Raw genomic sequence first — 24,306 nt, 5'->3', positions numbered from 1 at the left:
GGGACCGCTGTGCGCCCGCGGCGTGAGGCGTGGGAGGGAGCGCCGCCCGTCCGTTCGCGGCGCCGCCTCGCAGGGGTCTGCCCTCGCCTCCAGGCAGCCAGCGCGGTCCGAGTGAGTGCGGCGCCGGGGCGGGGGCCGGGGCGCGGGCGGGCGGGCCGACTGCTGGAGCTGGGGGCTGGCAGGGCCGCGGCCCGCGGGCGGAGGGCCGAGCGGGGCCGACCAGCCGGTCCGGGCGGCGGATGCGGCGGAGACGGGCCCCTCCCGCGCGCGGCTCGGGAGGTCGAGGATGTGGGGAGGCCGGAGAGAAGTGGGGAGGACGAGGGAGGGGCCCCGGGACGGCGGCGCTGTGGGGAGGACCGGGGCGCGGGCGGGCCGGGGGACGTGGGGCGGACTGGGGGGCTCCGGGAGGACGAGGAGGTGGGGAGGCCGGGGGCCACGGAGAGGCCACGGAGAGGCCACGGAAGGGGGGACGACGAGGGGGCGGGTTCTGGGAGGACGGCGATGGGTGGAGGACAGACCTGTGGGGAGGCCGGCGGGCTTCGGCAGGCTGGGGGACGTGGGGAGGCCGGGGGCTCGGGTAAACAGGGGGGGACTTGGGGGATATGAGGCCTGGGGGGGTTCGTGGAAGATGGGCAGGGCGGTGGATTCGGGGGCCTCGGAGAGGCGCGGGGGCTCAAGGCTGGAGCGCGCAGGGAGGCTGGGGGGGGCTTGGGGAGGGCAGCCGGCCTCTTTGGGAGCGGGCCGATTGCCTCAAAAACAAAAGGGGGGAGAGAGGAAGGAGGAGGAAGAGGGAAATCCTTGGGGACCCCGGGGGAATCGCCCGGACCCGGAATGGGGACTCACTGGCCCTCAAGGCTGGGCAGGGCGGGCCTCGAACCCGGGTCCGGAGCGGCTCCTTCCCCGCTGCTGGCGCTCAACTTACTGTGACCCCTGTGGTTCTCTGGGCGATGGCCCCGGAGACCTCGATTCATTGTGCCTCCAAGTTTCCCCCTCTTCCCAACCCAGCCCCCAGCTCTGCTGCCGGCTGAGGTGGAAGAACGACTTGCTGTTTCTTTCTCTCTCGGTTCCTTTCTTTCTCAGGAGGGGGTGGGGGGGGGGGGGGGGGGGGGGGGGGGGGGGGGGGGGGGGGTGTGTGTGTGTGTTGCCTGGTTTTATTTAATTGCAGGATTTAGCTTAATGCACTAAGGGTAAAAAGAAATAATTTTTGAGTCATTTCAACAGTGTCTCATTCTTGCATAGTTAGCCTGCAGCTGGGTTTTTGGCAGTGAGACTAAGATAATAGTAATATTGTAGTAATTATGGGAACTGGTTGAAATACGTTCAAGCTGAAGGCGTGTAAGAATTTGGGGATCTGTACTTAAGACGACCATCGCTGGGATTCTTACGTAGAATGTAAACATTTTCACGGTTGGAAAAATAGGCCATTACTGTTTGAAATGAAATACCAGAGCCTCACCCTTAATATTTTATTTGTAAAACGGGTAATGAAAATAGTCTTCTCTTGGAAATGGTACCGCTGTGAACGCTGGTCAGTTGTCTCATCTCTGGAAACCTGAAAGGTGGATGAAGTGATTGAAAGATACATTATAAATTAGTGTTGGCCTTATTTTTGTTGAGGTACAATGTAGGTAATTTTTTCATGCAATTGCAGTTTGGAGATAATTTTTAAACCCTGATATTTTAAACCGTGATATTTAAACACGTGAAACTTTTAAAGAAAGTTTGTGTTACAGTGTCTTTATGAGTACATTGTTTTATATTTGTGGCTGTCCTTGGAGGGGAAATCCTGAGCCTACCACTAGTGTCTTGAATACTTTTGTGTACTAAATGTTGTAGAAGCAGCAAGATCAAATATTACAAATTCTCTAATATCTTTCCAGTGGTTATCAGAGAATCCAGTTTAATAATGAAAACTGGGAAAAGACTGTTTAAAACACATTGCTCTTTTAAAGGGTCCCACAATCAACCTGAGACTTGAGTACATGCACTGAATAGAAGGACCTACACATTGTTCAGAGGTGATGATGCATCAAGAAGCAAGGCCTTGGATAAAGACATTGAATCCAAAACTTAGTATTTAAGGTTTGGGGCTTTAAAGAGTATTGGGGCAGAGCCCTAGAGGAGATAGGACTTCAGCCTCTTTTCAGGCTGGCGGTCTGTTGGAGGTGAATTGTGTTAGATTAGGAGTGAAGCTCCATGAATCCAACGGTGTTGAGGTGTTCAGGGAAACCAGAAGTTAGGAGCTGCAGTGAGGATCATTAAAACATTTCTAACTAACATCATATCTTTAGCACGCCATGCCCATTGTTGGAAATTACAGAACTTGATGTCCCAATTCTTAAAATTGGGTTCTTCAGCAAATCACATAACTTTTCTCGCTAGAAAGTTGGGGAAATTGTCTAAATAACAAAATTGTATTGTTAAAGATACCCCTTTTACAAAAAATACTGATTAGTTCCCACAGAAAAAATTATAGTATATTCTGTGTATGTATATATTCTACAGTATAATAAAGAATAGTTTTGAAAATTACTATTCTTTTTTGGATGTTAGTATTGACTTAGAGAAGGAGGATCTTAGTTCATATCTAAAGATTTTATGGAAACCTTTTTTTCTGTATTTTTAAGTGTCTTAATTTTGAGAAAATAATTGTCTTAAGGGTAACACAACAGAAGATGAGATTCAAAGTCTTAATATGTAAATCTTTTACTTTTGAAATTAAACATTTTCAGTTTAGACAGTTTTCTGCTAAAATCTTGTTTTAAATTTCAATGTAATTAAAAGTTCTATTATCTTTATCATTTGTGAAATGAGGTGTTTTTTTTTTTGGCTTGTAAATCAGTAAAGTTTAGTTTTCGTAGTAGTTTATTTTGCCTGAAAGCTTTAGCTTAAGAACTTATTTTCATTACTGTATCTCCTTACTAAAATCCCTTAAATAATTAGCAAAATATTGCTGTAGGGGTCTTGAGAATTTTTACTGATGCCTATATAAGTTATTTAAAATGCAAATTTTAAAAACTTGGGCAAAGTAAATGACCTTATATGAGTCAATAGTAATAAACTCCAGGAAGTTTGTGAATGAAGTAAGCATTCAAATATGAAGTTGCATCTCTGTCCTTAGAAGGTTCTTCGGTGGAAAAGGCTGAGAGCGGTTGCAGCTCCTGTTTGGGTGTACCTGTGTTTCACTACCTCATCAGCTGCATTAAGTAGTTGTTTTCTTATGTCTCTTCTGAAAACCATGTTTAGTAGTGGATTATTTGAACCACTGATGGCTTTTTCTTTCTACTAACATTTTGGCAAGGTTTTTTCTTTTCTTCATTTCATTACTACCAAAAGGCAACCTAGTGTAGGAGAAATTAAATTCCTATCTACCACTTTCTGGCATTAATTTCTAGGAATTGTGCCAAATTTTACCATTCAGAACTATATTGATGTGTTTCTGATTATAAAGTAGCAGAAGAACCCCCTCTCTTCCTAGCTATAACAGTTGTATTGTTTTTTGTTGCTAGCCTCTATCATGGAAATAAAATTCAGATAGGCATATGTAATTCAACTTTCAGGATAGATGGAATTTTTAGCAAATGCTGTTAATTATGGTCTGATTTGCATAAACACTAATGAAATGGTTTTTAGAGGAAAGTATGAAATAGATGTTCTCGCTTGAATGGCACTATTACCACTTTTTAGTAGTTGAAAGCCTCCAAGAAGGAAACTAGTAGCATCATCACAAAATTTACTTATTTGTCAGGACATGAAGACGTTTTCTTGCAAACTTTGTATTTAATTAAAATAATCCTGCCTAGATCTTATTGATATACATTGCCATTTACTGCAAACTCATTTTTCAGAACAAGAAAAATGACTAAAATTATACATGTGAATATTATCCACTGATAGGGGAAGAGATGTAATGTTACTGGGTACCTGTGTGGGTACTGTGTGTTGTTGGTAGGTGTTACTACCTTTTTACCAACGAGTTAAATCTGGAAGATGAAACGTGCCAGACCTGAGCTGATTGCTTTCATGCTTTATCTCCTTGATTCCTCATGAGAACCATTGAGTTGAGCTATTTCTATCCTCATTTTATAGACGAAACACTGGAAGTTTGGAGTTTGAGGAGCTTGCCGTGGGTCTCTTGGTCCACAAGGGGCAGATCCCGGTTGGCCAGCCTGCTGAACTTTCTGTGCAGCTTCTAGGACTACACAGGACTAGGGAAGCAGTAGCCTCACAGATCTGAACCCAGCCTTCTGAAGGGGGAGTGAGTAGCGTGCAAGTGTAATTACCGTGTCTGGGAAAGTTTAAATAATTATATTTTCTGTTTGAATCTGACACTTTCATATAATGAAGCTATGATCTGGCCAACATGGTGTAGGTAAACATTTTAATAAATATACCAAAATAGTTTATTTTAAATTAACCTAAAATTAGTTAAATAAAAATATATAAAGCATAGTGCAGTGATTAATGCTTCTTCTTTGTTAAAGGTTATGTTTTAATAACCTCTACATTTACAGAGTTTTTTTCATTGGTGACTTTTTTTGGGGGGGGAGTGTCAATGTTTATGAATATAGTTTCATGGGAAGCAAGGAGTAACGTAAGGGAAAAAGTAAGTTGTACATATCTCATACAGGTTTAATCCCCTTGTAGTAAATCCTAGAATTTGTAATCTCTAACACATTGCTGCTCTATAAATGTTTCTGAAATGAATAGGCTCATTCTCACCGATTTAGAATTTTCCGTCATGCTTTTAAGACTTGATGTACTCTGTACTCCTTTATTTGGGGCCAGTGGACCAAAACCAAGGCTCAGAAGAACCTAAAAAGTTGTATCTTTGGGCTGTCTGTGCCTAAGATCTCCTTTCTGCCTCCATATTCTATCTTAAAAGTCCGGCCATCTGGTGCTTTGGATTCTGCTGTGAATGGTAGGTGCTTGTTGGGTCTACTTGTGACCAAAGCACCATGTGTTTGTCTTTGATGGACTGAAGAAAGAGCTGAAATGGTTTCATACATTCCATATTTGTAGTGCATTGTGTGTCTTTTTATAGAATTTAAGCAGCACGAGGGCAGAAACTTTGTTTTACACACTATGGCATCCCCAGTGTCTGACACAATAATATTTATTGAATGAAAGAACCCAGGCTTATTAGTTGTTGGAGAACTGTTCCTGCATCAGTCAGCAGTCCACTGTTTTTTGTTTGCCTTGGTAAAGAACCTTACTTAAGGGCGCCTGGGTGGCTCAGATGGTTAAGTGTCTGCCTTCGGCTCAGGTCATGATCCCAAGGTCCTGGGATCGAGCCCTGCATCGGGCTCTCTGCTCCTTGGGAGCCTGCTTCTTTCTCTCTCTCTCTCTCTCTCTCTCTCTCTCTCATGAATAAATAAAAAAATCTTAAAAAAAAAAAAAAAAGAACCTTACTTAAAAACCAGGTAGGACTTGATACCAGGGAAGAACTTGGATTATCTGTGTTTCTGCCTTTGTCTGCCTTATTTTAGATTACAAATATTATCAAACTTGAGTTGCAGGAAAAAAAGCCTTTCTCTGTCCCTTTACAGTTTTCAAGTGTTTTTTTCTAGAAATTGATTTTGTAGGAATTGGTCCTGTGTTCATTAGGACTCATTATATATTCTGAAGACATAGGAAGTTGCTTGAAGTGGCACAAAATGAGTGGGATTTTTTTTTTTTTAAGGATTTTATTTATTTATTTGACACACACAAAGCGAGAGAGGGAACACAAGCAGGGGGAGTAGGAGAGGGAGAAGCAGGCTTCCCGCTGAGCAGGGAGCCCCATGTGGGGCTCGGTCCCAAGACCCTGGGATCATGACCTGAGCCGAAGGCAGACGCTTAACAACTGAGGCAGGAGACGCCCCAGAATGAGTGGGATTTATAAAAGATCCTTGATGACTGGTCTGGAAGCTCTAATGTATCTTTCACTAATCAGTTGGATTCATCATGTACTTTACAAGGGTTTTACATTATGCCCTGAAACCATTTTTAAAAATCCATCTTCCTAACACTGTCAGTTCCACAACACGCCGGCCTTCCCGTGATCTGCTCAGAGAGGCTTTTACTGTTATGTTGTTGTTCGGAGGAAACGTTTTGAGTGACAGGTCACTTACCTTCACTCAGGCAAGAAATGTTAGTATTTGGGTAAAAAAAGTAGTTTGTTCTTCCTCAGCAAGTTCCCCTTAGTCTTGCTTATTGTGAAGGTAAATACAGGCGCGTGCGAGCGCGCACACACACGGTAAACCAGTACTGATTGTTTGCAGTGGTTCTCAAAGTACAGTTGCATCACTATCACTTGGAACTGGTTGGAAATGCGTGTGCTCGTGCCCCACCTCTGACCTCCTGAATCAGACTCTGGGGGTGGGGCCCGCAGTCTGTTTTAACTTGCTGTCCAGGAGCTTTTGTTGCATGTTAATGTCTGTGAACCACTACTTTACAGTGTTTTAAAAGAAATGCAAGTCGTAGCAGGCAAAAATCAGTCGTAAATGGCAGAGGTATGTATATGGCTTCTGATCACTTAGATTTGCTAATGAGATTGCCTTCACTTCAGGACTCTTAAGTATGTTTTTCAGGATTTTTTGAGTCTTGGGAAGACCTCACAACTTATCTTGTTTAGGGATTTTGGAATGTTTTATGCTGAGGTCATTTAATTCTGTTGATTCTTGGTTTGGATTTTAAATAAATAATTTTGCATTGAAATAGCAGTTTGTATGGCCCCTGGACTTGTGGTTTTTGGCAAATAGCAGGAAAGTGTGTACGTGTGGGTGCTTAAGGCACGTGTTCCTGGTGGTTTTGTTTTGGTGCTGAGAGATTGGCTTGCTTATACTAGAGTCAGGATGATTTCCAAGTCTTGGGGTGACTACTAAAGTAGTATTGTGTGAATTGATTCTATGCCTAGCATTAAAGTCATATCTAAATTTAATACATATTGTTTTGCCTTTGTCCTTTATTTTTTTCCTAAGACCAGAGCTAGATAAAAGTTAGTGTTCAAAGATGGGATTGGTGATGTGCCTACTTTCTCCTGTGTCTTATGCAGAGTTGGATGCACCTGTAGGCAGATAGAATACCGTGAGCTCAGGGACAAGGACTCTCCAGCACCCTGTGCATATCTGTGGGTCCTTCACAGCTTCCTCCTCTTAGTATAGGGGGCGGCCCTCCGTAACTGGTTTAATGACTGAAGAAGAGTCTGCTCCTGCCGAGGGGGCCCTGTGGTCTTTAAGTATATGAAAGCTGTTATAAAGGTAGAGAAGAAGAGTTAGGGATAGACAGGTGGGCTTCAGTGTACCTAATCTCAACACAAAGTACAAAGGATGTTTCCATGTACCTCCCCTGGCCCCCATCAAACTTTGAGTTAGTGGTGCAGCACTGTGATGGAGAAAAGAAAAGGCATGAGCTGGTGAGAAAAAGTGATCCAGAACAATGTCTTTTTCCTTATATCGGTCAAGTGAAGTTAAAGTTAGAGTTATAGTCAGTTATAGACTGTGACCACCATTAAACGTACGTCCGAGCGGCTGGCCCAGAGCAGCTCCCGGTGACTGACTCTCCTCTTGCTCCTCACTACCCTGGGAGGCCCTGGCCACTGACCCGTCCTCTCCCTGACGACCGCTTCGGCGCCTCTCTGGTCTTGCGTCAGTCTCCTTGCCCCGCCCCTTCTGGTGGTTTCTGTTGTGTTGCTGCCTTGTGGTTTTAAATAGCCTTTTCCTGGTTACAGTGAGGTTGCACATCTTCTTATACATTTACTGGCCATTCCGATTCACTGTTTTACGAAGTGCTTATATTTTTCTATTAGGTTATTTTTAAATTGATTTGTAGACTTTATATATTCAGAACACACATTCTTTGTTGGTTATGTATTTTGCTGCTGTCTCTTCCCACTTTGTCATATGCAGTTTCACTGACTTTTTTTTTCATGAATAGAAGTTGTTAAGTTTAATTAGTGCCGTTTATCAGCCTTTTCCTTTGTATGCTTTTTGTGTCTTTCCCTGCCCTGAGGTCATGAACTAATTCCTCATTTATTCTCTAATGCTTTTATACTTTTTCTTTTAACCTTTAACTTTATAATTCTCTCAGAATTGGTTTTGGTGTATAATCTGAAGAAGGGATCCAGCTTCATTAACATGTGGACATTTGGTGTCCCAGCACCATTTATTGAAAAGAGCATCTTTTCCCCAACCCTCTGCAGTGCCCCTTTTCTTGTAAATGAAAGGTCTGTATGTATGTGCATCTGTTTTTGGACTCTCTCAGTTTCCACTGGTACTGCCCAGTTTAAGTTGCCTCAATTATTTTAGTTTTATAACAAGTCTTATTGTGGAACTCTTCCCACGTGGTTCCTTTTTAAGCATACCTTGGCTATCCTTGACCCTTTGCAGATCTGTATCTGTTTTAGAATCACTTGCTAACTTCCAAAAAATTTCTTCCTGATGTTGCTTGGGATGACATCGAACGGGATCAGTGTATGGAGAGTCATTTCTCGTTTTGAGTTATTGCAAATAAAGCCTTTCAGTAATTTTGTTCAAGTCTTCGTGTGAACATAAGCTTTTATTTCTCCTGGGAGTGGTTGGGACTCGTACTGTAATGGCTGGATCATGTGGTAGGTGCATGTTTGGCTTTTTAAGGAAGTGTCAAACTCTGTTCTAGAATGGCTGAACCATTTCACATTCCTCCTAGTCTTGTGTGAGAGTTCCAGTCACTCTGGATGGTTGGGGCAACATTTGGTATTCTAAATCTTTTAGCTTTTTGTCCATTCTAATAGGTGTGTAATGGTCTTTTGTTGTGGTTTTGCCACCCATGTAGTCTTTGGTGTTCAAATCTTTTGCGTATTAAAATTTTTTTTTCTTATTGGTGGCTTGTTTATATATTCTGGATACAAGTCTTTATCAGATGTGTGCTGTGCTTTTCTCATGGTATGGCTTGTTTTTGCCTCCTCTCTCTGTTTTTTAAGATTTTATTTATTTGAGATAGAGAGCAAGAGAGAGCAGCAGGAGCAGGGGTGGGGAGGGCAGAGGCAGAGAGACAAGCAGGCTCCCCACTCTGGAGCCCGACCCGGCTCAATCCCAGGACCCTGAGATCACGACCTGAGCCGAAGGCAGACACTTAACTGACGTGAGCCACCCAGGCGCCCCTGGACTGTGCTAAGTATGTTAAGAAATTGTTGCCTAATCCTAGGTCACAGAGGTTTTCTTCTGTGTTTCCCTCCATCCCCCTCTAGAAAAGTTTCAGGTTTAATGTTTAGGTCTGTGATTCATTTTGAGATACTTTTTATTTATGGTGTGGGATATTATTTGTAGGATTCTTAATTTAATTCTGATTATTTGTGGACACTTTTGAGGCATACAATGAAGATGTAGCTCCTTCCAGAGAGCATTTTTTTTTTTTTCTTTTTTGCTTCAGCCAGTTTGGGATCACCTTAAAGCAAGTTTAAGGTTTGAGGTTTTTTTGGACCACCCAGTGCTGTAATTTTACTGGAGAGATGATTCACCTCTGGCTTCTTTTATCTTGAGCCGTGTAGCCTTTAGGGTCCTGCTTATTGAGGTTTAGGAGTTTTGGTTAGACACCCTGAGGGACCTAGCTTTTGATTCCTATTCCTCTTTCCCTGCATGGTTGTAAAAATGAAAGTTGAAAAATTTCAGAATTGGCAAGTGACTTCAGGGCAAAGGTGGTTTCTGTGCTTGTTGATCTCTTTGGGTTCCTGATTGCACTTTAATTTTGGCCTGTTATTTCCTTATTGTTAGCTTCTGATTGATTTTAAGATCTTTTTTAGTCTTTTTCAGGGGAAAGATTGGGCCAGATAACATAGCCTATAGTTACGGAGCCAGGGAAGATTCTTTTTCATTTCCCTCCAGTGTTGAGAGTCTAGACTTGGATCTGTGTTTCCTACAGTCGTTGCTAGCCATGTATGGCTATTTAAATTAAAATTAAATAAAATTAAAAGTTCTGTGTGACAGTCACACTAGCCCCAATTCAGGTGCTCATTATGCAAGTGTGGCTAGTGGCTACCACATTGGACAGTGCAGAGATGGGACATTTCATCATCATGGAGCGTTTTGTTTCACAGTGCTGGCCGGACTCTTGAGAACCTCATCAGGGATTTGCAGTGGTACGTGGGTCTGCTTTGGAGAACCGCTAATACGGGTGTCCTTGATGCTTCAAGTTTGACTTTTTCTGGAGTCTGACTAGAGCTGGAACAGCTAGACAGATGATGAAGCCTCTTTGGTAGGCTTATCGTGGAGCCTGTCCATAAGGTGCGGTGTGGGTTCTCAGACTGGTGTAGGTGGGATCATCAGAGGCTGTGGTGCACAGAGTAGAAAATCACTAAGTGCTGATATTTAACTTACAAATATCTGCCCAGTGCTTACTTAGGGTGTCTGTTTCATTTTTGTTTGTTTACAAAATGTAGCATTAATTTGAAAGTTATCAAAATTAAATAATGAGTCAGAAATTAAATTTTACCCTGAGCTAAAGTCTCAGGTATTAGTGATTGAAGGTGTTTAGGTATCGTAGTTTGTGTAGAGGCAGGTCTTTTTAATAGGAAGAGCATCTTATCTAGGAAACAAGATGTGAAGGTTCAAATATTGGTGCTTTGCCTTCAGTCATGTGACTTCTGATAACTGTGTGTATCTATAAAATCTAGTATCTGTGATCTTCGAGGGGCTGTGTACAGTTACTACGTGGGACGGGGTACACATGCAAAGTGCTAGGACCATTGACCCTTGAACAATACAGGCCGCTGGATGCCCCCATAGTTGAAAATCTACAGTTAACACATATTTCATATGTGTATTATATACTGTATTATAAAAAGGTAAGTTAAGAGAAAGGAGGATGTTAAGAAAATTGTGAGAAAATACATTTACTATGCGGCGTGTATCGAAGAAAATCTGTATACATGGATCTGGTTGATCAAGAGTCAATAGTATTAAATACCTGTCTTGTGCCTGGTGTAGTTACGCCCCCGGGGGCACAGACAGGAGGGGGGTGATGCAGTGGGCAGGCAGTGTGATGCCCAGGGGTGGTGCCAGAGCAGAGTGCTCTGGGGACCTGGAGGACATGTCCCCCGTCATAGTCAAGCTCAGAGGTCAGCAGACTTTCTCTGTTAAAGGTCAGAGAGTAAACATTTTAGGCTTTGTAGGCCACATAGGGCCTGTCACAGTTTTTTTTTTTTTTTTTTAACAACACTTTAAAAAGGTAAAAGCTTTTATTAGCCCAGGAACCATACAAAAACTGGCTGTGGACTGGATGCTGAGACCTCCGCAGGTCTGGCTGTCTGCAGGGATCTGTAGAAATTGAGTGGAAGGTGGGAAGCAGGCAGGGCCTTATGGAGGACATGCCCCCTGTAAAGGTGCAGAGGTGTGAGAGGCTGGGGTTTGTGGGACTGAATGTTTTTACCAATGTTTAGGAGTACAGAAAGGATTGGGTTGAGAAGGAGGTGGGTTGATACTATCGGCGGGATCAAAACAGCGTGTGGCTGACTCTGACAGGAGCAGATCAAATGGCAGGAGGGTGGTTGCGCCAGTACAAGGATCGGTCAGGGAGGTGTTGCAGTAATGCACTTCAGAAGGGAGAGGACCAAGCTTTGGTCATTAAGGGAATGGCTGCCTGGTGTCTGTCGCCCAGCTAGTAAAGTGATGGGCAAAGTTCAGATGGTCCAATTTAACAGCCTGTGTTCTTTTAATTATACAATTACATTGTACACACAAGTGAAGAAGGCCTTAATTAAGGGCATGACTGAGGAACTGGAGAGAGGGTGATTTGAAGCCTGTTTCTCAGTCAGTCTCCAGGTTCAGACCAGGGAAATGAAGAGGCGGGGCCGAGAGTGGGGGTGTCCAGAGCAATTCCAGGATGGCTTCCAGATTTCTCCCTTGGTGAAAAGTCCATGAAGATCTTTTTGTTTTTAAGTGCTTACTGATCAGACTGTTTGCTGTTTAAGGAGGAAATGCTCTCTCTTAGGTCCATGAACCCGAGAAATAGTAAGCAGAATCGTGTGCATGCACACGAGTTGTTTTCCTGGGGTAGGAACGCTTGGGCTTTCATCCCATTATCAAAAGTGAGCCCAACCCCAAGGTGGGGGCACTCCTTGTTATTAGGCTGTAGACGTCTGACACTCTGCACAGGTGTGAGGCTGTAGGGAAGGCTAAGCATCCAGATCACAGGACTTTTACTCTAAATGTAATAAATCCCAGACCACTACATAAAACACAGACACAAAAAACTGTCACCTAAGCCCAACTGTACCAGCTGAACTATAACAGCCACCAATGAAGATGTTTCCCCTCCCCTCCAAAAGACAAAACAAGGCACAGTTTTGGTACATAGAAGGCCCGCCAGGTGTTTGGGACTCTGATTGGCATGGATGTTTCAACATGCTGTTGTGCATTAGATGAAGCTAAAGTTTATAAACTATTAGGCATGTCTTAATAGTCCCATGGCTATGAGAGGTGGACCAGTGTCACTTTTAGTTGGCTATGTCAGTTCCAAAAATGAGTGTAGTTTTTCTGTCTACTCAGAAGTGCATTAGTAGTTAATAGTTGTAAGTACCTAACCCCTACTGTTACAGTTAGCTCTTCATGAACAGACGCAGGAGGAACTGGGCAGCTGGTGGTTAATGTTCGCACCAGGCAGATTAACGTGGTATTCTGGAGTCTAAACTGGATTGGTTCATGTTTGACATCAGCATATGTAATTTAGGAATTACAGACTACAGATTATAGCAATCCCTGCAGAGATTTGCTGTTTTTGATCATATATGGCTGCCTTATAGAAGATGAATATTTAGAGGGGAGAGTTTGGAAATGGGTTTATGTCTGAGAAAGTTTCCCTTTTCCTGTTGAGAAAAACTGTGACCTCCATTAAGGGCCAAGTGTCATGAAAGGCAAAGATATAAGAAATGATGGAATTCAGTGACTGTGTAGATGTTAGAAGTGAAAAACCCTAGGCTGTTTAAGATACCACCTTTTAAGGTTTCAGGCTGGGGGTAATTGTGATTCCAGTGTAGGCAAAAAGTTTGGAGTCTCCTTGGCTGTGTCATGGCAAAAAAAGCTTTGCTTTTTGCTTTGGAAAAAAATACATTAGTTGTGTCCTAAGGAATTGACTTGATAAAAGAGGTAGCAGGAGTAATTTAGTTGTCTACGTATGAATTAATTTTTGACAGGTCACAATTGATTCTTTGGTTGGTGAAGAGTTCATGTTTGATTTTTATTTTTGAGTCTGTCCTTTCAACCATTTCATTGGAAATTTTAAACTTTTCCACTGGGTGTTTGCCTCCTTTATTTTTATTGTTTTAGATAGTCTAGGATTTTAGAGGTTGATCTAAATTTAAGGATCATCTGGTCCAGAGCTCCCACTTTAGAGATCTAGAAATACCCAGAGAGGGTAAATGGCTCCTTGATATTGAGGGAGGAGAACTCTCAGGACACTCTCAGCTGTCTTGACTTTTAGCTCACTGGTGATCTTTTTAGTAGATGAGAAGGGTGTGAAGGCAGCTTATAAAACTCAGGTTCCCTATTAACTGTCAGGAGATTGAAAAAAATTGATGTAACTGAAAAATGGGTAAGAAATGGACACCGTTGAATCTGTTGCTCAAATGTACCCAAGTAACATGTGGTTTGCGTTCAGTCATTTATTTCTACATTATCTTGGATATGTAAGAAATGACAAAACAGATCTCACACATGTACATATTCTAAGTTTTAGAAGAACTAATAATGCCAATTCTCACTTATTTGCCAGATTTAAAGCATTTTCATGAGTCACTTTTGACTCTTGAGCATCTGCGCTGATGGGGACTCATTAAAAAAAAGACAGTCCCGGGGTGGCTGGCTGGCCCAGTGGGTGGCGCGTGTGATTCTTGATCTTGGGGTTGTGAGTCTGAGCCCCACTTTGTGTGTAGAGATTACATAAGTAGAGTTTACATAAATAAATGAGTAAATTAAAAAAACAAGACGGTCACTGCCTCAGGAAGCTTTTGGGTATGTCAGTGGGCCTGAAAGTAGTATATGTCAGAGCCACCAGGGAGAGTGCGCTGGAGGCAGACAGCACGCCTGGCGCCGTCGGTTGGGCCTCCGACTCTTGTTTTCGGCTCAGGTCATGGTCTCAGGGTCGTGAGATCCAGCCCCGAGTCTGTGGTCAGCGCCTGGGGTTCTCTCCGTCTCCTGCCCTGTCCCACCCCCTCATGACTGGCTCTTTTCCCCCTCTCAAAAAAAAAAAAAAAATGCAAATGCCTGGTATTATCCCACAGAGACATTGAATTCTCGTCCCTGATGTGGAAGCCAGTCACCTGCATTTTAAACTAGCACCCCTCTTGCTGAAGAGACACTGCTGTGGTGTTAGTGAAAGTACATTGTAAATCATCAAGACCTGGAGTTTGGGAGGCCCCCAAGACTACCTGCAGGTTCCATGGTTCACTAGAAGGACTTACAGAAGTGTGAAAAGCTGTTATACTCATGGTTATGGTCTATTACAGTGCAAAGATGCGGACAGAGTCAGTGAAGGAAAGGAACACAGGCGAAGTCCATGGAAGAGAAAGCATGAGCTTCTAGTTGTCCTCTCCCAGTGCAGGCTGCTGACTTCTCCCAGCACTGATGCCACCAGCCAGGGAAGCTCACCTTCCAGGGTATTTATCAGGGGGTTGCCTCATAGGCACTGCCTGCATGGCTGAGTTCAGTCTCCAGTCCCTCTGGAGATCAAGCTGGTGTTGTGTGTGGCCCAAGGCTCCACCAGAAATCACATTGTTAGCATAGACTGTCTGGTGTGACCCAAGGCCCCCGGCTAAACGAAGACCGCCGTATCAGGCAGGAGACTCCCAAGGGCTCAGAGGTGACTTCCCAGGAGCTGGGAAATGGCCAAATCTTTCTTGGGGCAAGCTTAATCCTTTACTGCATGAAGCCTAAAAAGTATATTATTATTTCTGTCATTACTAGGGAGTTCAAGAAATTACCGTTTTTAGGTAGAAGATAGGTTGCAACCACATGTAGTGTAATTTGCCACAAACTAAAATACCAGAATTTCTGCACACAATTGAAGATGTCTCCAGAAGTGTGTCATACTTGACACCTGTCGTAATGTTTTCATCAGGAATTTGAATAAAGATCAGGAGTTAATGCTGGGAGACTGTTCATTTTTAGAACCAGAATTTTAAAATATTTCGACAGGTTGTAACGAAGTGCTAAAATCAACAAAGTAAAATTAATAAGGAATAAAGCTAAAATGGCAGACAAGTTAAAAAGAAAAAAAACAGCTGAGAAGTTAAAGATGTGTGATATGTGCCTTAGCTGTACCTGTGTGCGGAAAATCTGGGGAAGTTGACTGAAAGGGATCGGGAGGCTTCTCTGTGAAGGGGCAGATGGTAGATATTTTAGGTTTTGCAGACTAATAGGCAAAATGAAGGATATTATGTAAGTACTTATATAACAAGAGAGAACACTAATTTCTACAAAAATTTTATTGACAATTCCAAATAATTACTGAGTATGCATATATATATTATAACACGGGTCTACTGATAAGAATGGAGTTTTTTTTCAGGGGGAGGACTGGATAACATTTTTCTTAACTGGAGTTCAAAGTTAGTGTTCCCTATCGTCACAACCAGTTACAACTGTTTATCTCTCGGTGCTGATCTGCACGGCAGATTTACATATGTCGTCTTTGACAGTGTCTTCATGCCTCTGGGTGTTCTTGGACGCTGATATCAGTTCCGAAGCAGTATCATTTCAGTTTAGTGTATTCATTGTTTGGCAGACATTTATAGAATTCCACTAGATCCTTTTTGATGTTTGCCTTTCCACACATTGTTACAGTGCAGATTAATCTCTTCCGATTGATGGTCTGATAGAAGTGCTTCAGTTGCACGATTAAGTGGGTTTTGAAATATGTGAATTTTCATTGTACATGCATTGAGGTTTGAGAAATGTTGCTGGAACTCTAGTTTGAACTCAGAAAACACATCTGCTGCAGATCTGTGCAGGGACAGAAAGCTGCTTCTCTCTTCTCTAGCTTTTATTTTTTTATTTTTAAGTAACCTCTATGCCCAGCATGGGACTTGAACTCACAACCCCGAGATCAGGAGTCACACGCTCCTCCGCCTGAGTCAGCCGGGTGCTGCTCTAACTTCTGGCGGCATGAGGAGCGTGTGTTTGGTAATAATGATGACTGAAGGAGCGTCTTTTTGTTCAGAAAGATTTCCGTCTTGGCTCTGAGGTCGAAAAGTCACAGCAGAGCCTTGCACAAACCATTGAACTGCTGTGTGGTAGGACAGGTCAGGCTATTTTCATGAAGTTTGTTGTTGATTGATGCTACTGGCTCAGTGACACATGATGGCTTAGAATACTTTCCACAGAGCACCTGCGGATGAATAATACATTGAATAACCATAGCTTAAACACTTTAAGCACCTTACAGTTCATAATCTTCGTAAATTTTCCAGCTAACCCTTTTTCTGCTCTGCAGATATTTTTACTGTCATCAGTTATAATCTGTATTAGCAGGTTGTATTAAATTAGTGTTTTCTCAGTGTCTTTGAAAGTGTTCTCATGCGCAGTTCCGCACGGACTGCTCCCAGAGGCCCCCTCTTCAGTCGCATTGACTCCTGGAACAAATAGCCGAGCAGTGTGGGTAACACCCGCTGGCTCAGCAGCAGAGTCAAGGAGACCCACTCAGTCCTTCGCCTCATTCCTTCACTGACTCTCAGTGTTGGTCCTGACATCCTCCCCTCGGAGCAGCTGTTCTTGTGGAAAGGCTAGTCGTTTTCAACAAGTTTACTTTTCCTCAACACATTTCTTCTGCTGTTCAGTCAAACATGATTTAATGAACTCCTTGTTATCCGTGTAAGGTGAGGGACCATTTAGGGTTTGGAGCAGAGAAGTGACGCCATCTGATCTAGGTTTGGAACCAGCCCTCTGTGGGGAGCTGTGTACGTGCACTACGGTGGCAGGGCTGGGAGCAGGGAGGCCTGTTCCAAAGCGCTGTAGTCATTTGGGTGAGTGATGATGGTGGCTCATGTCACGATGATGTTGGTGAAGGTGATGGCAAGGGGACAATGTCTGGGCCTGTTTTGTGGGAAGAACCAACATTACTTGCTGACAAGACTGGATGGGGAATGTGGGAGGAAGACAAGAGGCACGGATGATATCCGCTGTTTCTCGCCCCAGCAATTGGAAGGTGGACGTTGTCATGAATGGAGAAGGCTGTGTGTAAGAAGGTTTGGGGGGGTGGGGGGCGGGTCCGGTCGGTCAGCACCTGGGCTTGGAGGTGTTGGACGTTTTATGCAGTTCTCTTTGGTGATGCTCCATTTCTCCAAGGGACCTAGAAGTGGGTCCCAGCATAGGGTACACCTGCCAGGGCTTAGTCAGGAAAACACAGGCCGTTCTAGACAGTTCTTAATACAGGGAATTAGAATCCATCACTACCATTGGGAGGGTTGGCAGAGTTGAAGAAAATAATGTTTCTTTTCATTTTGCCAATCTTTCCTCTTATTGGTTAGCTTTAACTTCCACCCTGAATTGTAGCAGGAAGGGGTTTTGGGAGGTGTCGCTTTGCCTTCTCCTTGGTGGCGCACAGAAGGCCGAGGTGGTGGCTGTGGTGCAGAGTGAACAACAGTCAACACAACAGCCAGGTGGTTGGTCTGAGCCAGAGGGACAAGTTGTAGCTTTGTTAGCGTAGAACGAGCAATTGAAATGAGCTTGCCTGGGAGGTAAGCATAGCTGAGAGGAGAAAGGACAGAGCCCTGGGGGACTCTGGAAGGAGAGGGCATCTGTGGGGTAAGAAGGAAATTGTGAGAACGGGAGTGGGAGATCAACTCTTGTCAGTTGTTGCCGAAAGGTCGAGACCTGAGCTCTAATGGTTGGATTGAGCAGTGCAGAGGTCATTGGTAAGTCTTAGAAGGAGAAGTTTCTGTGGAGTGGTGGGGGCCAGAGCCAGTGGGTTTAAGAGATAAAAGGAAAAGAAGAATTTGTGGTATCGAGTATGTTGTGTGTATGCGTGTTTGTGGAATTATTTGTACACTAGTCTCTGTGGGCTGATTCTAATATTTGTTTCTTGGTATTGGCTTATGTTGAATTTCGTCTCCCACAGGAATTGACACGTTTCTGGTTCTTGCTATGCTGGATAAGTTTGGAATGTGCCCTCCACATTTAGGATATTATGTTAGGAGACTTTCCGTCGTGTTAAATCTGCCGATTTGGTGGTGGTTTGAATTCCAGTTTTGCTTCCTAATGCACCTGCTACAGTTTACTTTTCAGAGTGGTCAGATAGCTTCTGTAGTTATTCTGTAGTTATTCTCTCCAGCCTTTCTTTTCTTTTTTTTTTTTTTTTTTAAGATTTTGTTTATTTATTTGACAGAGAGATAGTGAGAGCAGGAACACAAGCAGGGGGTGTGGCAGAGGGAGAAGCAGGCTTCCCGCCGAGCATGGAGCCCAGTGCGGGGCTCGATCCCAGGATCCCGGGAGCATGACTGGAGCCGAAGACAGACGCTTAACCAACTGAGCCAGCCAGGCGCCCCTTGTCCGGCTTTTCTAGTTGCTTCTTCTAGGAGGGGCAGGAGGGGATGTGCTTACTCTTCCTTACCTTGATCTGGGACCCTTCGCTTTGCAAACTGCTTCCAGTTAGACATGTAATGATCTCCAGTTTCACTTAGGCCATTGATGCCCGCATGACTGTGTCTCCTGAGCAGTTACCACTCCCAGGCCTTGCAGGAGATTTCCTTCTAAGTACTGCATGAATTTGGTTCATGGGTCCTTTTGGTATCTCTCTCAGGTAGACAAAATGATCCTTAGGTATACTGTAATAGCCGTTAGTTCTCTTGTATATAATTGAAGGGTTGCCTTGTCTTGAATATGTTAACTGTGCCTATTAATTTGAGTAGAATAGTGTTTGTTTCACATTTTTAAGCCTTTGCACAGTAGAATTTTCTGGGGATATTATTTACAGTGTAGAACAGAATTGTGGTTAATAGAATGGGTGTTGGACAGGTCTTGGCTTTGACTCTCAGATTTGATTCTTGTTTCCTGCATGTTGCCCAGGTTACTTAAGCTCTAAATCTGTTTTCTCATCTGTTAAGTAGAGATTATCATCACTTTTATAAATGTGATATAACATAGTTCTTAGTACATGGCTAGTTAGGGAAGGATCAGCCTGCAGTTCAGCAAATGAAGTTCCTAGCGATGTAGTGATTTCTCTTGTGGGAATTTTTTTTTTTTAAGATTTTATTTGTTTGTTTGAGAGAATGAGAGCATGAGGTCGGGATGGGTCAGAGGGAGAAGCAGACTCGCCGCTGAGCAGGTAGGGATGGGTCAGAGGGAGAAGCAGACTCGCCGCTGAGCAGGTAGGGATGGGTCAGAGGGAGAAGCAGACTCACCGCTGAGCAGGGAGCCCGATGCGGGGCTCGATCCCGGGACTCCAGGATCATGACCTGAGCCGAAGGCAGTTGCTTAACCAACTGAGCCACTCAGGCCCCCCTCTGTTGTGGGAATTTAAAAGCTAATCTTAATCATTCCCTGATGAGTTTGACCAGTGTGTCTAAGAAGTGCAAGCAGTTTGTATTCACCATTTACTCTGCATATAGAACAGGCAATTTATTGTTGTTTTTCCTAATACTGGGTTTTCAGAAATTAGTAATATTGCCTCTTCATTTCCCTAATGTATTCACGTTATCAGTAGCTTACTACCAGTTGGACGGCAGACCCTGTACCACATGCTGGCACACAGATGAATGGGATGCAGTGACCTATGACCTTTGAGCTGCTCCACCGTCTAGTGTTAGAATGTGTTTGGCTAGAAAATTATTTTGAAGCATAAAGAAGCTTTTGTTTGCCCAGATAACTTTCATGATCATGTTCACAGTCTTTATATATCTTTGGTTTTTGAGAAAGTTACTTCTGACCTGTGTTCTTCAGAGTACAGGTTACGGCTTGCATGAGTGCAGAAACCACTGGTACGCTGAGCTTAGAGGAAGGGACACCTATGTGACGTGGTTGTATATTTCGGACATTAGAGACCTTCACAAATGACTTAAATTGTTAGAATGTTGCACATTAAGAAATAGTGCGTTTGGGCTTTATTTGGCAGTTAGCATCAAGCAGACCATTTCTTTGCCAGGGGCTCAGCCTTACATGGTTGATTCAAGCTAGATATCTTACAATTTGTCAATATGTCGTGTTGAATGTTACTCAGTTTTAGAAAGAAATTTTCTGTCATGTTTGCTTTGGAAAGGCCGAATCTTGTCCGTTGTTTTAACAGTAATAATATCTGGGTAACTTGGGAAGCCAGAATAGCATCATGATTCTAAGATAAGCTAGTGTTTGAATGCCTGATCGCGCTGTCCCTTGTTTGCTGTGTGACCTTGGAATATGTCTTAATTTTTTTTGGACTTTGTTTTCTCATATGTAAAATGGGAAAAGAGTAGCAATCAGCTGGGGCTGTGAGGATTCAGGAGCTAGTGCTCGTAAAGCACTTGGGAGAGAATGCTATGACACCATACCCTCCACAGATGGAGGTTGTCACTGTTGTTGGGGTGAGTGAGAGGCGGGTGTCAGGGACTGTCCAGGTTGGACCGTGCACTGAAATGAGAACATTAGAAGCAAAGTGATTATGCGGAATGTGTTACATGTTCGGGAGGCGCAGATTCAGAGTGTGTTGTGACTGGTGGGAAATTCTTGTCCGCATGTTGGAGGGGAAGAGGGTTCAGAGCAGCCTGAGCATCTCTGTGTATGTATCTTAACATGTACCTACTCATGCCAAAAAGAGAGTATCCATCTTACAAGTATCTTCAAGGAGCTGACAATATATTGCATTGTATAATGAGCCAAGTTTAATTTTTCTTAGTCTGGAGCAAACGAATTTAAGCATTTTAATTATGGGGTTTGGGAAATATCTAGTTTCCTGGCATATTTGAACTAGTTCAGATTTTTATGCTTATATTTTATCAGTTCCCTGCGGGATGTGGCATGCCCTAAGCTGTCCGCTGTTCAAATGGCAGGCATGCAGGAGGTCCAGTGGTGATAAAATGCAATGGTGCTATTTGCTTGAATTCTCCTTAAAATAGAAAATAAAGTGAGGAGCAATTATAAGGCACTCAAAGCCAGTGTATACATTCATTTATTCATCATTAGGTCATTCACGCATCAAGTGCATGTGTTCTGATTATGTGTTTTAGGTGTTCAGTACAGTGCACACTGTTGGTCATAGAGTGGCAAACAGAAACCAGACATGGGGAGTTAACTGGGCTGTCTTGCCTTTGCACTTAGCAAGGAGAATAAAGCCAGTTCCAGCAGACTTGCAAGATTTCCCTGAATGACATTTTCAGGTTTATACTCCTAACAGAAACGAGGCAATAAACAAACAAACAACGACATTAAAAAAAAGGCCTTCTAAAGGGCAGATGTTACTCACCTGCCACAGCCACTGGGGCTTTTTGACCTTCACTTTGGTTTTATTTACTAGTGCTTTAATTATTTATCTGGCATGGAGGTGCTGAGGCTGCAGAGCTAAAAGAGGCTGTCGTCCCCAGAATCTTGCTGTTTGGGGAGAGGAAGACACTGACAGGCCGGATTTAACAAGCTCTCTAGTTTGTTGAACAGGAAGGTACACCACGGGAGTCCTTTGGGGCAGGGCTATGTCTCTCTCGTCCGCTGCCATGTGTCCCAGGGCCTGGTGTGGTGCGTGGCATTCGTCAGTCACTCCACAGATACCCATGTCACGTGAAGGCGTGCTGAGGGATACAGGAGAGAGGTGTTTCTCCAGGGGGAAGGGCTCGGCTCCCACCGCACGTGTGTCTAGCTTAGCCTGGGGAGGAAGGTCCAGGTGGAGGAGGTGTGAGGGAGGGCACAGGTTGTTCTGTCAACCGAAAATGGCTTAATTTTGCTGCTTTGTGGGATTCATGGGAGATAGCATGAGAGACAGACTGGGCTTGATCATTCAGGGCCCGATAGGTCATTTCAAGGAGTTGGGATTTTCTTTTCTTCAAAAGTAGTAATTCTAAAGTACTAGAAACTCCGTGTCCTGATACCCAAGCCGGCACTCTTTTCATATTACACAATGCGTGTAATGTCAAGAAAGTATCATCAGGTCTTGGGTTCCATATTCATTAGTGATAGCTAGACTATTAAAGTTCTGTAAGCCCCTGGTGGACTTTTCATTCTTGGGAGAATGAGGATATAGGATAAATATTTGTTTTCTCAGGCGTGAAAAAAAGTTGAAACTCTTTAAAGGCAAGCAAGGTCAACATGTCTTTGAATTCTAGTTCTCTAGAAGGATAGCAGGTATGTATAGTAGATACTCAGTACCTGAATAAGTGCAAAAAATAAACAAAAATCCTTTGCTTTTGTGTATACTCTTGTAGCAGGCATTGTACTGGATTCTGAAAGGTGATAACTGGATGAGAAATGACCCTCTCCAAAAGGTCTTTCCAGCCGAGTGAGGGAGAGGGAAATGGTAGTACCGTGGGTAAGGCCTGTGATAGAGATGTGCACAGGGCAGTATGATGGGGATTCATCTTTCTTTCTTCAATCCCCCACATTCTTAACCTTTTTTATATCTTCTATTTATTTTCCCCGTACCTTCCAATAGCCTCTTAGTAATTTTTCTATATAGTTAGTCACATAAACTCATCTCTTCTTCACATTTTATTCCTGGCAGACAGTTTCCTGGAGATCTCTCTTCTTTTCTGAGCTGCTTGCTCCTGAGGCCTTTTATTGTGTTGTCCCTGGATATTCCTCTGTTCTCATCCTTTGGCTTTTGTCCAGAGTTGGATTTGATGTTTGTGGCAACTTTTGTCTTTCTTCACTGACTTCTTCATTTTGGTGGAGTTAATTATTTTTTTTTTAAAGATTTTATTTATTTGATAGAGATAGTGAGAGAGGGAACACAAGCAGGGGGAGCCGGAGAGAGAGAAGCAGGCTCCCCGCCAAGCAGGGAGCCCGATGCGGGACTCGATCCCAGGACCCTGGGACCATGACCTGAGCCGAAGGCAGACGCTTAACCATCTAAGCCACCCAGGCGCCCGGGAGTTACTTACTTTAAAAAGACGGTACAGTGTCTTTGGACAAGGTGAAGACAGCCTTCGGCAGTCCCTCCTCTTGAGCAGTGCTGCTCCAACATGGACTTGTTTCCCTCCCTCCTGGTGTACAGACATCGTTCTGGAACCTCCCTTCCTCCTCATCCTGGGGACTCCCTTACCCCTTCCTCATGGAAGCTCGTGCCTTGCTCATCTTTTGTTGATGCTCATGTTTTGGTGGAGGACTTTCTCCAGTGGCTTTCTGACATAGGATTCTTAGGCGGCAAACCTTTTGGGACCATGTGGGAATCAAACTTGATTGATAGTCTGCCTGGGTATAGAGTTCTGTATTGCCATTCATTTTGGTTCATAAATTCAAAGATTGCTCCATTGCCTTCTTGTTTTCATGTTACTGTTTTAGGATTCAGAAGCTATTCTGATTTATCCTTTCTATGTAACTTTTTTTCCCTCCCATCTTTAGAAGCTTGTAGGAGTTTTAAAATTTGTCCAAGTCTTTTGAAATGTCATGATGGTATACTTTGTGTGGGTCGGTTTTCATCTACTGTGCTGCATATTCATCGGGTCCCTTCATTCTGGCAACTGGTACTTTTCAGTTCTGGGAATACTTTTTGCTGTTACTGCGCTGAGGTTTTCTCCCTTTCGTCTCCTTAGTTTGTTTTTCTGGAAGTCTTTACAATCCAGAACTTGCCTGTCCTGGGCAAAGACTGTAATTATCTTAATACTTTTTTCTTCTTCCTTCCTTTGTTCCTCCTCCTCTGCCTGCCTCTTTCTTTTTCTTTCCTTCTTTCTTTCTTTCTTTCTTTCTTTCTTTCTTTCTTTCTTTCTTTCTTTCTTTCCTTTTTTGGTCTTTTTATTCTCTGTTCAGGGAGATGACTTCAATTTGACTTAACCTTCTTCTTTAGTTTATTATTTCTGATTTTGGAAAGGTTCTTTAGATTTCCAAGGGCTCTTTTTCTGTTCTTCGAGAAGAACATCCTGTTTTTGTTTATTGGTCGCAGTGTTGTGTTACCTCTATATTATTGATAGTTTGTATAGTCTCTGTTTCTTTCAGGTTTTTTCCTTCCTTCTCCTGTCTGATGTGGTGGGGCCCTTTGACTTTTACATCAGGATATTCTGGGGGGCCATGTGTTAGGGGGTCCTCAGTGTTAATATCTTTAGGTTTATCTTTTGGGGCTGATCAGATTCCTCAGAAATATTCTGTGTCTTTCCTGTAGAATTCTCACTTCAGAATCTGGGAGCCAAGGGTGTGCATGTGTGGTCTGTTGTTGGGGAGCTGGAGAATTCACCATTCACTGTATATA

General features: G+C 43.4%; 1 protein-coding gene across 10 annotated transcripts in view; it reads left to right on the top strand.

The window, feature by feature from the left end:
* Positions 1-24,306, top strand: part of PTK2 (protein tyrosine kinase 2) — a 254,549-nt gene continuing 230,243 nt past the window's right edge. For all 10 annotated transcript variants that reach the window (XR_012378376.1, XM_073893261.1, XM_073893260.1 and 7 more), the window contains exon 1: positions 1-111. The gene's annotated coding sequence lies outside the window, so the exon portion shown is untranslated. The remainder of the gene's footprint in view (positions 112-24,306) is intronic.

This window comes from Callorhinus ursinus, unplaced genomic scaffold (genome assembly GCF_003265705.2).
Source record: "Callorhinus ursinus isolate GAN/ISIS: 27379988/994484 unplaced genomic scaffold, GSC_fseal_2.0 scaffold5, whole genome shotgun sequence".
Lineage (NCBI taxonomy): Eukaryota > Metazoa > Chordata > Mammalia > Carnivora > Otariidae > Callorhinus > Callorhinus ursinus.
The sequence above is the reverse complement of the archived record's forward strand: the minus strand, read 5'-3'. Positions and strand labels throughout refer to the sequence as shown.